Raw genomic sequence first — 15,790 nt, 5'->3', positions numbered from 1 at the left:
TGGGAATTGTTGTGGATGTTGTTGTCATGAGAATAAGGAGGGAAAGGCAAAGGGTTTGCCTTCAAATATTTGGGAAGCTGCAAAAACAGCAATTTCCCTGGTGGGAGTTACCTGTTCCTGCCTGGCTGTAGCTCCAGGGCATCCATCCATCCATCCATCCTTTATCCATCCATCCATCCATCCGTGGCTTCCTCCAGTGCTGCTGGAGATGTCCAAGCCCCTTATAAATTCAAATATAAAAATGGAAAAACTGCCTGTCCACCAGCCACAGCTCCTTTTCCTACTGCTGCCCCCTTATTTCCATGAATCTGGTTGGTGTGGGATGGATCCTGGGAATCTGGGATTTGGAAACCACAGCTGGGGACTCAGAACTGGCTCCCAGGTGGATAAAGTGGAGTTTGGAGTGAGGGCACGCAGGGTTCCTGCTCTCAGGATGTGTCTGAGTCACCTCAGGATGGGGAGGATCGTGTGAAGTGTGGCAGGGACCTGCTCTGGAGGTGTTGACAGCAGCGGTGTGACATCAAAACCCTTTTTTATTTTATTTTGTTTTTATTTTCTTCGGCTCCTCGGAGTTAAACTGAGGCTTTGGGGCGACAGAGCCACGTCCGTGCTGGTGCAATGGGCGGGTCAAGCTCGTTTCTCCTGCTCAGGGCTCTCGTTGGGGTTAAAATCTCTTCAATTTGAAGAAGGAAATTGCTTCTGGGGATGTTCAGGGGCATTGCAGCAGAACCTGAGGCTGAACCGAGGTGCAGCTTGTCCTGCTGGACGGGACAATTAGAGGGGAGAGGAACAACGGGGTCCCTGGGGATGATTTTATCTCCAAGGACTCCTGTAATTAAGGCAGCAGCCCTTGGATGCCTCCTAATTGTCTGGGCACGCCTGACTTTGCAGCAGACGGGGGCTGAGGTTGTGGTGAGGAGCCTGGATGTGCCTTGCTGCTCTCCCTCCCTTTGGAGCTGAGAAAAATCGATGGAAAACCCTTCCAAACTCCCGGAGAGCTCCCTTATCTCCCGATCAACCTCAAACAAAACCCCAGTCAAGGACAGGAGCTCCTCTGGAGCGGGTTAAAAATTCAACCTCTCCTTCCAGGTGGATAAAATTCCTGTGGTTTAGAGCAGAAAGAGCCGCCCTTGGCCCGGCTGCGGGGTGGGAGCGCCCTTTGGGAGAAGCATTTTGGGGAAGGGAAGGTCCTCACCCCCTGTCCCGTGCTCCCGAGGGGCTTTTCCTGCTTTTCCCGTGAGTTGGATGTTCGGAGCTCAGCCCCGGAGCTTCTCCCAACCCCACGGGGAGACACAGCCCCCCTAAACACCCAAAAATCAGCTGCGAGCCGTGCTTAGGCAGGCGTGGAGCAGCTTCCAGCCGGGAGAGATCCGAAGTTACTGAATAACCCGGTTCCTCGGGCAGCCCCGGGGGTGCCAGGCGCTCCGTGCCCGGCGGGCAATTCCAGCCCGGTCACCCCAAAAGCAGCTGCGGTGTCGCCGTGCCAGCCCCGGCGAGCCGCAGGGTGGGTCCCGGACACGAGCTGGCGAGGGGACAAGGGCGCTGCCGGGCCCGCCGAGTGGCGATGCCACCGTGGGAAGGGCGGCGGGCAGCGCGCAGCCGGCTGGGCACGGCTCACGCAGCCCTCCCGCAGCTCCAGCGCCGCCTGAGCCCTTTTCCAGCGCCTCCTTCCCCGGCTCCGGCTGGACCAGCCATGGCCTCGGTGTGTGCCTTTTGTTTGCTCTTCCTTTCGGGACCCACGGCCCGGGGCGGGGGGAGCGGGGCCCCGGCCGAGCGGCGGGGGCGAGCGGGGAGCGCTGCCCGGTGGCCCCTGTGCGGCTCTCTGCGGACACAAGTAAGGCCGGGGACACTCCGGGGACACTCCGGGGACGGGCTCGGGGTGGCCCCCAGGGTGGGAATGTCTTTGGCTGCTGGGTTCGCTCAGATTCCTGCTGGGAATCACCGGGGTGCTCTCCAAGCGCCTCCACTTGTTCCTGGCCTCGGACACACCTTTGGCCTCGGCAGGGCGGGCTGGGGATGCGTCAGCGCCCGGCAAAAGGCTCCTCCTGCCCTTTTGGGCACCGACAGCCTGAAATCCCCTCCCAGCTGCACCTTTCCCCACCTGGGGAACCCCCAGCTTCTCCTCCGCGCGTGGGCTGGCGGGGCCGCGCTCCGCCGTGGGTGAAGCGCGGCCGATTTTGGGCACCTGCAGAGATGTGGGCACGGGAGGAGGAAAAAGGGAAGGGAAGGGAAGGCGTGCGCTCCTTCCCCCAGCGCCGAGCTCATCCTGCAAACTGCGTCGGGCCCGCAGCTGCTCCGGCTTCCTGGGAAGTCCTATTGCTGCCAAAGCAATCCTGGAGAGGGAGGGGGAATGACTAAAGTTATCCGCGGCCGTGTGCTGCTGCAGATGCGGGGTCCTTCCCCCCCTCCTCCCTGGTTTTTGGGGAGGGGTTCCGAGCCTGTGATCAAAAGCTGGAGCTGGCGTCCATCTGCTTCTGACAACCTGAGCGCTCGCTGGCAGCTCCTGCATTCAGAGCCTTGAATTCCTCAATAATTAGAGGAGTTTTTTCGGAAAAAAAATCCCCATCTGGGCTTTTTCATGATGGGAATGAAAAGCCAAGGTGGGTGTGGGAGTGGGGCAGGTGGGTTTTCAGCCTTAGCAACCCAAATCTTGAAATATTACATCAGCGCCGAAGAGGTGTAATTAAGTAGGAAACAAATGAGCCCAGCTAATCTGTTTTGCTTGTTTGAGCTTAGCGGAGTGCAGAAAACAAACAGAGGCTGAATGATGAATGAGACTTCTTTTTATTTATTTTTTTAAAGGGTTTTTCTTTCCCGGAGGGGGGTTGGGATGTGGGTCAGGAAACGCGGCCGCTCTCCCCCGCGGCTCCGAGGTCACCCGGGGCTCTCTCTGTGCCGCCGCTCGCCCGCTCCTCGCTTTTAGTCGCCAGCTCTGCCGAGCCGGCTCCCTTGGACGCCTTCCCGGAGGGATGGGGATGCGGCTCCGAGCTGCTCATCCCCCCGCCTGGGGTGCCATAAAATCTTTAGCGATGTTTTCCAAACTAAATCTGCCGTTCATTGTTGTTTCGGATAAATCGGATTTCGAGCTGAGCCCTAAAATTTTCAAATCTTTTCTGTCACGCTTCAAAAATGAAACATTTGGGGGACACGAGCATGGCTCGGGGCTGCGGTCCCTGCGGGGAATTGGGTGCCCGAAGGGAGGAAAAAAAGGGAGGAAAAGCTTCACCCACACCCTCGGGCCGCCCCACAGCTGAGAGGCTTTCACAGCTCTGCGAGCACCCAGCACTTGGATGTGTCCCTCGTGTCCCTCTGGTGGCATCTCCCCGCTTCCCCCGGCGGGTCTGGGGCGGCTTTGGGGCTGTTTTGGGGCTTTATTGGGGCTGCTTTTGGGGCTGCTTTTGGGGCTGCTTTTGGAGCTGCTTTTGGAGCTGCTTTGGAGCTGCTTTTGAGGCTCTTTTGGGGCTGTTTTGGGGCTTTATTGGGGCTGCTTTTGGAGCTGCTTTGGAGCTGCTTTTGAGGCTCTTTTGGGGCTGTTTTGGGGCTGCTTATGGGGCTGCTTTTGAGGCTCTTTTGGGGCTGCTTCTGGAGCTGCTTTGGAGCTGCTTTTGGGCTTTTTTGGGGCTGCTTTTGGGGCTGTTTTGGAGCTGCTTTTGGAGCTGCTTTTGGGCTGTTTTGGAGCTGCTTTTGGGGCTGCCTTGGGGCTGCCCGTGCCCTGGGGCTGTTTTGTCCCCGCTCCCGGGCGCTGTCGGGCTCCGGCAGTGACACGAGGTGCCAGGAGCAGATGGCAGCCATCGGCCGGGCTGCCTCTCAAATCCCTGTGGCTGCTGGCACCGTGCTGGGCAGCGGCTCCTCGTAACCCCCTCGCTCCCGCGCTGCTCTCTGGGGAAAATCTGGGGGGATCTGGGGTCTTCCCGTTGAGTATTTTGCATTTAAGCTCCGTGCCCAGCCCGCCGAGGAGTTTCTCGCTGCTCTTCCTGCTGTGATGCCTCGAACTGGGCATGGGAGGAGATGAAGTTTGTGGTCGGTCAGTGACAACGACCCTGTTCCTCCACCCCCCTCCTGCCAAACCTCCCAGAAATGGGTTTAAAACCAGAAGAAAGGGCAGGGGGCTGTGCCGGGGGTGGGACTAGGGGGGCTGTGGCATGTGGGGTCACCCCGGGATGGGGATCCTGGTGCTGGGGTCCTTCCTGACACCACAGTGCCCCAAAACCTTGCAGGGCACAGGAGATGCCCCAAAACCCCAAAACCTTGCAGGGTAGAGGAGATGCCCCAAAACCCCAAAACCTTGCAGGACACAGGAGATGCCCCAAAACCCTGCAGGGCACAGGAGATGCCCCCAAAGCCCAAAACCTTGCAGGGTAGAGGAGATGCTCCCAAACCCCAAAACCTTGCAGGGCACAGGAGATGTCCCCAAACCCCAAAACCTTGCAGGGCACAGGAGATGCTCCCAAAACCCCAAAACCTTGCAGGGCACAGGAGATGCCCCAAAACCCCAAAACCTTGCAGGGTAGAGGAGATGCCCCCAAAACCCCAAAACCTTCAGGGCACAGGAGATGCTCCCAAAAGGAGAGAGCCCCCAAAAGGGAGAGACCCAAAACCTTGCAGGGCACAGGAGATGCTCCCAAACCCCAAAACCTTCAGGGCACAGGAGATGCCCCCAAACCCCAAAACCTTGCAGGGCACAGGAGATGCTCCCAAACCCCAAAACCTTGCAGGGCACAGGAGATGCCCCCAAACCCCAAAACCCCAAAACCTTCAGGGCACAGGAGATGCCCCAAACCCCAAAACCTTGCAGGGCACAGGAGATGCTCCCAAACCCCAAAACCTTCAGGGCACAGGAGATGCCCCAAAACCCCAAAACCTTGCAGGGCACAGGAGATGCTCCCGTCCTGTTCAGCGCCCCCAAACCCCCCCGGCTCTCCCCTCCTCTCCCCGGAGCCGCCGGGAAATTGGGCAGCGTCCAGCATGGAACAAGTTTTCCCTTCCCTTCCCTCCTGGGCGACAATTCCGAGCCCGCGGGAGCTCCGTGGCCACCGGCCAGCTCTGGAATCCACACCCCCGGGGGAGCAGCAGCCCCAGCTCCTGCCAGAACCACCACCAGCGCTTGTGTTGGTATTATTGGGATTATTATTATTATATTTCTTTTAAATCCTGTTTCTCCTCGGCGAGGGAAAGGCTGGAGCGATTTATTCGCGGGCTGCCCGCTCTCAGCGCTGCTGCCTTTTCTCCCTCCGAGTAATCAGAGCGGCTCTGGAAGAGAAAATTGAGCAACTCGGTAGCGGGCGGGGTCTTCCTCGCCGAGCGAGGCTGTTTATCCTCCTCGTTTGGGTTTCAGATGAATAAATTTGCCAGACAACAATGATATTACCCTCGTCTCGAAGTCTTTATCAATTTGCAGTTGTCTCTCCGCTGATAGTTTTTTATTGAGCTGTCTGAGATGATTTCCAAAGAGAGGACTGCAATTTCAACTATTAAGTAATTTGGGAGAGCAATTAGTGTGAATCTGGAAACTCCCTGTGTTGCTCCTGAATAAATCAACCTCTCTGCGAGAGCCGTGCTGAAAGAGCCGGGGCTGATTTATGGGGAAGGAGGGGTTTGGCCAGAGAGATCCCTGCCTGGAAAACTGGAATACTGGTGATGCCAGAGGGTGCTGGGGACTCCTGGAGCTGGGATTTCCTCTGGGAAAATCCAGTCCCCTCCTTCACCCCCATCTCCAGAAGGATTCTCTGCTCCTCAAGAGTCCTGGTTCTGCTTCTGCTTTGGTTCTCCTGGAGGGATGGAGAAGAGTGGAAGGGATGGGGGGCAAGGAAATGAGGGAGGCCAGAGCAGATCCCAGATCCTCCCTTGCCCCAGGATTTCGTGGGACTGGGCCCAGCTCATAACTCCCAGTTTTAAACTGGAGAGGCTTGATTTGGATGAGATACAAGGAGGAAGTTTTTGGGATGAGAGTGGTGAGATGTGGCAGTGTCCAAGCCAGGCTGGACAGGGCTTGGAGCAGCCTGGAAGGTGGAGTGGGATGGGATTTAAGGGTCCTTCCCAGCCCAAACCATTCCAGGATTCCATTCTCTGACACCTCAGGGCTGTCAAAGGCCTCTCTAAATCCTGAGCTGCTGTTCCTGATCCCCAGAGCCCAGAGAAGAGATCAGGCCATGCTTTGCACCTGCTGGATCCCTGCTGGCAGCTCCCACATCCACCATGGCTGCAATCCCTGCAGGGTTTGCTCCATCAGCTGCTCCCCTGGATCATCCCTGCTGGCACCCAGGGTGACATTTCCCTTTTCCCTGCGCTGCTCCCAGTGTCACCCAGGGGCAGGAGCAGCTCAGGTGAGGCACAGGAGCATGGCAGCCCTCCCCTCCCACTCCCATCACCCCAGGGAAGTTATTCCTGGCTGCCTCCACCTCTCCACAGTCACTCCTGTTTGGAGTTTTTCCCTCTGCTTCCCCCTCCAAATCCCTCTGTAATCCACTAAGGGACCTCACATCTCCCTTTCTTTCTCCTCTTTTTTTCTGTTCCTAAAACAATTAGCTTGGCTCAAACCCTCTGCAATCCATCAATTAATACAAGCTGCAGCAGTAAATTAAAGGGAAACAGGAACAACTATGCTGGGATTAGGTCACTGAAACTATAAACTTTGGAACAAATCAGATTTCCTTGGGAAGGGAAATGGACAGCAGAGATATGTCAAGCCCTGAGATGAGACAGGCTCAGAGCAACTTTCCAGAGTCTCCTGACTTGGCCACTGGATGCCAGAACTTCTTCCCCAGGGGAAGTTTTGGGTTGCCAGACCCTGTTGTTGCTGCTGCTGCCAGCTTGGATGGCCAAATAAACAAACAAGGGGAGAGGGGAAATGGGAAAGGGCTGGGGGGGAAGCTGCAGGGACACTTTTGGGACCTGCTGCCAGCCCTGGGTTGTTGTGCCCCTCTGAAAGGTTGGATTTGTTCATTCCCAGTTCTCCCAGTGGCATTCCTGTCCTGGTGTTGCCTGGAAAGGCTGAGCTGGAACAGCTCTAGACAGAGCAAAGGGGATAAAATAAATATTTATTGAAAGAAGGCACCTTGGGCAGTGCAAGAGCCTGGCTGGGGAACACCAAATCAAATCCAGGATGGATCCTGGTCATGAGTTTTACAGTTTTTCAAGTTTTAGTTCCTCTACATATTGAAATCTCCTATGAAATCTCATCCCCCTGGCTTCCCCCCTTTTCCCTTGTTTCTGCTTTTTGGGTACCAGCTGTCCTTGATTCTCCAGCTGGGAAGGAATTGTTTTATCACTCCCCTGTGGAGAGAACTTATTGACACCTAACATGAAGTTTCAGAGTCACACACCAAGCAGCAGAGAGTCTGAAAAGTATAAAATCTAAACCCCACCCCTGCCCACAGAGCCATTCCAGGGCCACCAAAGTCTTGTTAAGGCTGGAAAACCTCAGCAGGAACGGTGTGGGAGCTGCAGGGCTCATCCTTGAGAGAAACAACCCACCCTGGCCTTTAATCTCCTTCCTAATGATGTGTCTCAGCCATCCCCAGCTCCATGGGCAGGGGGCTCAGGGAGCTCCTGGCTGGGCAGGGAGATGTTATGGTTCAACAGGAATTCGAATTTCTTATTAAAACAGGAAATTTTTTCGGATCAAGTTTGCCAAGACTCCCTGGATGGAGCAGGGAATCGCCACAGAACAGGGAGTAGCAGCTCCATTTCCCCCTGGAATTTCTGCACCATTGAAACTTCTGGCAAAATGGGAATTTATTGCCCAGTTTTCCCTCATTTTCCCACCCCAGCCTGAAACACTCCTGAGGGGGAGCAGAATGGGGACCCCAGGCCAGGCTCTGGAATCCCTGCAGGGAGGGGAATTTGGTGGGACTTGGAGCTGATGAACCTCAGAGCAGCTCTCAGAGGAGGGATGAGCTCCCCAGGGATGAATTTGGTTCCTTTTACCCTAATTAATTAACTCCTCCTGTTCAGAAATCACTTTGAAATTTATTTTATTTTTTTTTTTTTGTTTTTGCATTTGGCAGCAATCCTTGAACACAGTCACAGGTGAGGATGAGGAGGGTTGTGGTGGAATAAGGCAGAGCCCAGGCTTGGCAAACGTGCTCCAAAAAATGTCCTGGTTTAATAGGAAATCCTAACACTGGGGTAAATCTGGGATAACACTGGGATAACTCTGGGATAAATCTGGGATAACACTGAGATAACTCTGGGAGAAATCTGGGATAACTCTGGGATAACCCTGGGATAATTTTGGGATAACCCTGGGGTAACTCTAGGATAATTTTGGGATAACTCTGGGATAACTCTGGGATAACACTGGCATAACTCTGGAATAATTTTGGGATAACTCTGGGATAACACTGGCATAACTCTGGGATAATTTTGGGATAACTCTGGGATAACTCTGGGATAATTTTGGGATAACTCTGGGATAACTCTGGGATAACTCTGGGATAACCCTGGGATAACCCTGGGATAATTTTGGGATAACCCTGGGATAACTCTGGGATAACTCTGGAATAATTTTGGGATAACTCTGGGATAATTTTGGGATAACTCTGGAATAATTTTGGGATAACTCTGGGATAACTCTGAGATAAATCTAGGATAATTTTGGGATAACTCTGGGATTATTTTGGGATAACTGGGATAATTTTGGGATAACCTGCTCAAAGCTCTGCTGCCAGCACCCACCTTCACACCACAAATCCTCCTCCCCTCAATCTTCCCTGCACCCACCTGGACCATGGTTTTCCAGGGCTGTTTGGGGTTTTTTGGTGTTTTTTGGGGTTTTTGGTGGTTTTTGGGCAGGGAGGTGCCTGCAGGGAGAGCGGGAGGTTCAGACACTGGCTAATCCTGTTAGGAAGGCAGTGGTTATTGCAGGGCTTCCAGTGGGACCTGCTAAATGAACCATAATTCTGTAATGAGATTTCCTTTTCCCGGCCAGACTAAATGGTCTTGGCCACTGGGAATGCGAGGTCGGGGAGAGGAGGGGGGGGAAGGAGGGAAAATAAAGAGAGAGGAGGAAGAGGAGGAGGGGGAGGCAGGTCCAGCCTCCTCTCCCTGGGGTGCACGGGGGGTTTGGGGAGCTCTGGCTCCTGTGGCTCATTCCTGATGGGACCCTGAGAGCAGGAAAACACCCCTGGGCTTGTGTCATCGCTCCAAAATCTGGAGAGGGAAGGGAGGCAGAGATTCCCCTGGGAGAGTGGGATTACCCGGGGGGCTGCCCTGACTCCCTGGTGTGGGACCATCCCAGCAGCTCCCACCCTGCCCTGGCTGCTCCCTGGGACAGCTCCGGGTGGAGCCAGGGCAGGGAACGGGGCTGGGCAAACTGGGAGAAACTGGGATCAGCTCAAAGATCATCAGGCCCTTAAATCCCATCCCATTATCCCATTAATTATCCCATCCCACCCCTGCCATGGGATCACCTCCCTCCCACCCTCCCAGGCTGCTCCAGTGTCCAGCCCGGCCCTGGACACCCCCAGGGATCCAGGGACACCCACAGCTGCCTGGTGGTCCTGTGAAACCCCTGGGCAGGTGAGGGAAAAAAAAAAAAAAAAAAGAAAAAAAAAAAAAAGCTTGGATATTTTAATTTTTCCCTTTGAAGTTGGTCCCAGGGGTGCTGCAAACCTGCTGGCTGACCCTAATCCTTTCTATGCCTTTGTTTCTAATTTTTTAAAAGGGAATTGGGCAGGAAATTTTCATTTTCCAGCCTCTCATGGGGCAGTGCTTGGCTGGTCCAAGGTGGCCTGGCTCTTTGTGAGGTTGTTTTTCCTGTTTATTGTGTTTTTAGCCTCCAATCCCTCCCTTGGGCTGCATGGATGGGCACCTCCTGCTCCCAGCTCTGAGCTTTTTCCAGCCCATCAGCTGCTCCTGCTGCAAAACACCCTGGGATGAGGAGGGCAAAATAACATTGCTAAAAATAAAATAGTAAAATAGTAAGATAGTAAAATAATAAAATATGAAAATATGAAAATATAAAAATATGAAAATATGAAAATATGAAAATATGAAAATAAAATTAATAAAATAATAAAATAAAATAGTAAAATAATAAAATAGTAAAATAAAAATTAAGAAAATAAGAAAATAAAAAACAGGGCTTTGGATCCAGCTCTCCTTGGTATCCTGAGATCTCCTCCCTCCTGATTATCCCAGGAAAAAAATTGTGGGGCCTGTGTGGCTCCATCCTCCTGCCTTTTCCCCAGGATCCAGCCTGGCCTGAGCCGTTCCCAAGAGCTGGAGGTGCTGGGAAACCTGGAAATCAAAACAGGCGGGGCCCCTGCAGGGTTTTCCTGGCAAGGAGAGACAGGATATCCCAGGATTTCACTGGGCAGGAGGTGGGATCAGGGAGATCTGGGTGTGCCCAGCATGGAATCATGGAATGGTTTGGGATAAAAGGACCCTAAAGCTCATCCCACCCTCCACCATCCCCATCCAGCCTGGCCTTGGGCAGCTCCAGGGATCAGGAATCCTCTCCACGGAAAACAGCTTTTAATCCCTCCCCTAAAAGCAGCTGGGATTTCTGGGCACCCTTGGTGGATGCATCCAGAGGGGGAAATCATCCTGATTTTAAACACAGGGATAATTTCCAAACAGCAGCAAAACTCTGGAAGGTTTGGGGTTTTTTTTATTATTATTATTTTTGGGGATTCCTTTGGTCTCCCTCTCCTCAAGGATCAGGCTGGGCTTTATCCCTGACCAATCCAGTGGGAAACCTCAGGAACAGGATGGGAGCTGTGGGGAAAAATATGTGTGGGGTAAAAGCAGAGAGCTGGGATTTGGGCTGAAATCATTGGGATCTCATCTCCCAGGGATGTTTTTGACTCCAGGCAAAATCTTGGGGATTCCAGCCCCACTCAGGGCCCCAGTTCCCTCCCTTTACTGGGACCAGTAAACCCTCAGGGGATTTGCCTGTGGGGAGCCTCTCCCAGCTGAATCACTGGGCTGTGTCTGGAGGTAGCAAAAAAAAAAAAAAAAAAAGTTCTATATTGAGTTTTTTATTTAATTTGGAGCTGGCATGTCCAAATCTGCTTCGTGCTCAGCTCTCCTGGCCGGGCTGGTGTTTGTTGGCTCAAAGCAAAGTGGTTTGAGAAGGAGCTGTTAAATACCCTCAAATTCCAGTTTCGATATCCCATTAAAGCCACGCCAGGAATTAATCCAATTCCTGGCACAGCATCTGCAAACTTCTCCTCAGTTGATGGGAGGGCTTTTTGTTGGATTGGGGGAGGAAAAGGGGAAAATTGAGAGTTCCATTCTGAGTTCTTGTTTGTCCCTCGTTTTTTTGGGAGTTGGGCTGGGAGAGATCCGCGGCAGAATCAGCCAAACGGGGCTGATTTTTTTTAAAAAGGCTTTTATTTTTAAAAATTATTATTATTATTTCGCTGGGCTGTGATGAATTTGGGAGCTGGGATTTGCCTTCCACCTTCTCCTTGCTCTGTGCTGCTCCATCCAGACTGGAAGGAGCTGGGATGTGGAATCGTGGAATGGTTTGGGTGGGAAGAAACCTTAAAGTTCATCTCATTCCCACAGGCAGGGACACATTCCACTGTCCCAGCCTGGCCTGGGACACTTCCAGGGATCCAGGGGCAGCCACAGCTTCTCTGGGAATTCCATCCCAGCCCCTCCCCATCCTCCCAGGGAACAATCCCTTCCCAAAATCCCACCCAGCCCTGCTCCCAGCAGGGGCTCGCTGCCCGAATTTCCTGATTTTTGAAGGGTCTGGGGGCAGCAGGAGCTGGAGCCTCCCCCTGCAGGGCAGCACGGAGGGACTTTGCTGCTTGGCGATGGATTATTTTTATCATATTATTTTTTTCCCCTCTTCGCTCCTCTTTAGAAATGAAGGACCCGGCAGCAGCTGTTCCTGCGCTGTCGGGTTTGCTTTGTGCCGGTTTTTCGCAGTGAATGCTGCGCAGATTTGGCTTATCAGGCTCGTCAGGCTGTGCAGCCCTCGCCTCTCCTCCCCAGCCCTATTTTCCACAGCCCCGGCTGACGCAGGGCGCTTTCCTGTGCCGGCCACCGCCCACCCCAAGGTGCTCCAGCGATAACTTTTCACTTCAGATTAAGGATTTGGGGCTTTTCAAAAGAGTCTTTAACCTGCAGCCCTCAGAAATGTGGGAAAAAAAAACAAACCAGCAAACCTCGAAATTTACTGCTTAAGGCTGCCACGAAAGTGGTTTTTCTGGTTTGTAATTACACCAAGATTTGATCTAAAGGTTCAAAGGTGCCGTTTGGGGGCCTGATCCCGCTGGAAAGGAGCGGGCTGGAAATAGGGACTCAGATGGCACAAAATCCTGGGAAGTGGCTGGTTTTAGCTGGCTCTAATGATCTCGATTCCGCTGATTCCAGAGGAGTCGCGGAGCTCTGCTGCTGCTGCTGCTGCTGAAGCATCTGCCCCCGAACCTCCAGCTGCCGGGGATGGCTCGGCTCAGACTCTCGTGCTTCAAAACAGGGTTTGCATCTGAATAACCCAGGAGTGGCTCCAGCCCCTTTCAGGCTGCCAAGCGAGGTTTTAAAGCAGGGTTTTTTAATCTAAATTGCACCCCGGATTTACAAGGAGTCCTTGAACTTTGAGGTGTTTGTCAGCCCTTGTGATGATAATGAGAGCAATTTGGATTTTGATGGGAAGGTGGTAGGGCTTGGGGCTGGAGGAAATGTGACTTTTGAAAGGAAGGGGGGTTCATGTTTTGAAGTAGAATTGAAAAAAGAAATGCAAGGGAAGAGAGACAGGTCCTTCCCTGCCCTGTAACAGTGATGAAACACGAATTCATCCCCCTGGAATTTCTTGTTTGTGTGCTCCCATAATCTCATTTCTTTGGTGTGTGTATGAAGCTCGAGATAGTTGAATGCCAGGAGCCAAATTCTCTTGGACTAATATCTTTTTATTAGATTTGCTGCGTGCGTGTGTGCCCACGTGTGAGAGAGAGAGATCACCCTTCATCACCCACCTCGTGCCCTCGCAGGACGAGAGGAGCTCCCAGGGAATCTTTCCAGCAGTTTTCCAGCTCTGACCCCCAGGCCGGGGAGGTTTGGGACATAAATGCGCCTTTTGGTGGGGTTTACAGGTGTCTTGTTGGATATCGGTGTTTGTGCCGGGATATTTCACGCTGCCACAGCTCTGCCTGGTCATCGAGGGCTGTGACAGCTTCTGGAAGTGGGGGACGGAGAGTTTTCCCCCAAAATCTCATGGGGAGGGAGGTAGGAGCCGGGAGCCGCTCCAGGGATGTTTTAAAAGCGAGCTGCCGGGTTTGAGGGATCTGATCAAACCCCGGTTTTCTCCAAACCTGGTTTCCATGAGAGCCCAAACTTTGCCCCTCGCGGAGGGGACGATGAAAGCATCTCCCAGCAGAGGGGGGTTCTAAAGGGCCAGCGGGTCCCACCTGTGCCTGCGGTGCCGCTCACAGCAGCCCTTCCCCAGCCCGTCTGAGCTCCCGGGACTTCCCAGGCTGGGAATAAAAGGGAAAAGGGAAGAGCGAAGGCTCACTGCCACCTCTAGGCAAAGCCCAGCATCGGCGCTCGCTCTAAACTGGAGCACGGACAGACAATCATGGGATTTGTCCCAAATCGCCGCAGTGGCAGTGCCAGACCCGCTATCAGCTGCTGCGCCGTTCCACGGCTCCCGAAGCTTTAGTATAAATATGTTCAGCCCTTCCTTTAGCCCGCCGGCTTTAATCCCCCGCACGCATTTCCAGCCGCGTGGAAATCGCAGCCCAGTAACTCCCGAGCCGCGGCTGCCGGGGAGATTGTGTGTGTGATCTGTGCCCATCATTCCTAAGGATCTTAGGGAGGGACAGCCGAGCATCCTGAGCGGCACATCCCCGCGATCCCAGCGGGCTGAGGGATCCAGCTCCGGCTCCCCAGAGAGAGGTGGGTGAGGGACGAGGGCAGCAGCCGAGGGAAAACAGCGGGATCGGCGCGGTGGGAAGGAAATTTAGGCATTAAGTGCTGGGTTTATATTTGGTTTCTATCCTTAACCTCTGGCAGCATATGGCCGGGAGCGAGCGGCGCTGAGCTGCTTCCAGAGGAGCGGGGGAACCGGGCAGCAGCGCTGTGAGGGGCGGGGAGCCGGCTCTCCCCTCTCCCGAGCAGTTTTGGGGGATAACTTCGCAGGCAGCACCGCTGGAATTTGTTCCAGCTGTGCGAAAGGGAGAAGCAACTTCCATGGACGAGGCTGGCTGGGAGTGGGGGATGTCTCCAGAGCTGGGGCTGCCCGGGGAGGAGGATGAGGCGGGATGACAGGGACACGTTCCCCGGGGAGAATCGCTGTCCCCAGACGCTTTTTGGCTGGAGGGAGGAAGGCGCAGCCCTTCGCTGTCACACGGGAGCTGTGTCGGGAAGGGGCTCAGTGGTGCGGCTGTGCTGGGGAGGGTCTCGCTCCCCCTCCTCCATCCACAGCCCAACCTCTGCCTCCCCAGTTGTTTATGAGCCTCCAAGCCTTCCCTTCCCGGCTGACTCACGGCTCCCAGCTGGGGGGAAAGGCGACCTGGGGCTCCTCCCTGGCGCAGGGCGAGCGCAGGACGCGCACAGGCCACCGGCTCCCTTCCCACGGGGACACTGCTCCTGGCTCGCACAGAGCTCCAGGCGATCCCAAAATCAGCCTTGTCCCGCTCAGTTCCCCCGGGGGAAGGAGGAGCTGCCGTGCCCTGTGAGGATGCGGCCCAGGGATGAGCAGAGCTCTGTTCCCTGGGATGCTGGGCTGGTTTTGGGCCGGGATCCTGCCGAGGGGGGCGGGTGGGAGAGCTGTGCTCCCAAAGCCGTGTCCCGGAGCTCTGCTCCCCCGGGTCAGGGCTTTGCTTCCTCCGCTGGCTCTGCCTCACTGCGGGAGGAGCGGGAGGTGCCGGTGGCCGAGTGTTGGGGTGGCTTTGGCGGCGCAGAGTCCCTCAAACAGGTGACATCACAGCCGCCAGCCTGCGCCCCATCCAAGGAAAACTGCCCCAGCTTTCCCGGCCGCCAGCAGCGCCCAGAGCGCTGCAGCTCTGAGGCTCCAGCCTCAGAAGGAGAAGGGTTTGGACTTTTCCCAGCCCGGGCTGAGCTGCCCATCGCCAGCCTGAGCCTGGGCCATGAAGTCCTTTGTCCCCGGTGTGTGCCCGCTCCTCCCTGCGCGGGGCAGCGTTCCCTGGCAGATGTCCGTGCTCTGAGATGAGTGCTCCTGGCTCTAAGTAGGCAGGATCGTGTTTTCTTAGCCCCAGACAGTGTTACAGCCCGGTCTCTCGGGCGAGGCAGCCCCGCTTCTGCTGCTGCGTTTGCCCGTCCTCTCGCCCCCTCCAGCCCTGCACAGCTCCGGGGCGCCGGGCAGGAGCAGGGCTGCTGGAACAGGGCTGCTCCGCTCCCCCTGCGCTGCGGGGAGTTCTGTAATTGAATCGCCTGCTGTGCCCTGCGTTGTTTGCCTGCCCCTGGCGAGGCGCTGGGGCTGCCCGGGCTGGGTGGCACCCACGGGCTGGGCACCTTCCCCCGGCTCGGGGCAGCTCTCCGTGCTGGCCTCGGGAGCGGGCGGGGAGCAGGTGAACCTCACACCCCTGCCCGAGAGCCGGCTCGCTTTGTATAATATTATATATCTATAATTGTGTGTTTGTTGTTGCCATGGGAATGAGCACAATCGCGAAGGCTGGAGACTGATGTCAAACCTGGGTCTGCTCTGGGCCGTGTTGGGGGCAGATGAAGAGGCGGGAGGGGAAATGGGGTGAGGAGACCCTTTGTTCCCCTGCCCCGGGGGCAGCTGAGGCACGGGGCTGTCCCAGCAGCGCCTGGATCCGGGCTGGGAGCACTGGGAGATCCCGCAGGAATGCTGGCGTGTGCCCTGGGCACCGAG

At 55.1% G+C, this 15,790-nt stretch overlaps 1 protein-coding gene across 1 annotated transcript in view; it reads left to right on the top strand.

The window, feature by feature from the left end:
* The first annotated feature begins 1,595 nt into the window (after positions 1 to 1,595).
* Positions 1,596 to 15,790, top strand: part of NOS1 (nitric oxide synthase 1) — a 75,090-nt gene continuing 60,895 nt past the window's right edge. The window contains exon 1 of the mRNA XM_056504270.1: positions 1,596 to 1,702. The gene's annotated coding sequence lies outside the window, so the exon portion shown is untranslated. The remainder of the gene's footprint in view (positions 1,703 to 15,790) is intronic.

This window comes from Oenanthe melanoleuca, chromosome 15 (genome assembly GCF_029582105.1).
Source record: "Oenanthe melanoleuca isolate GR-GAL-2019-014 chromosome 15, OMel1.0, whole genome shotgun sequence".
Lineage (NCBI taxonomy): Eukaryota > Metazoa > Chordata > Aves > Passeriformes > Muscicapidae > Oenanthe > Oenanthe melanoleuca.
Note: the sequence above shows the minus strand (reverse complement) of the source record. Positions and strands in the feature narration are given on the sequence as shown.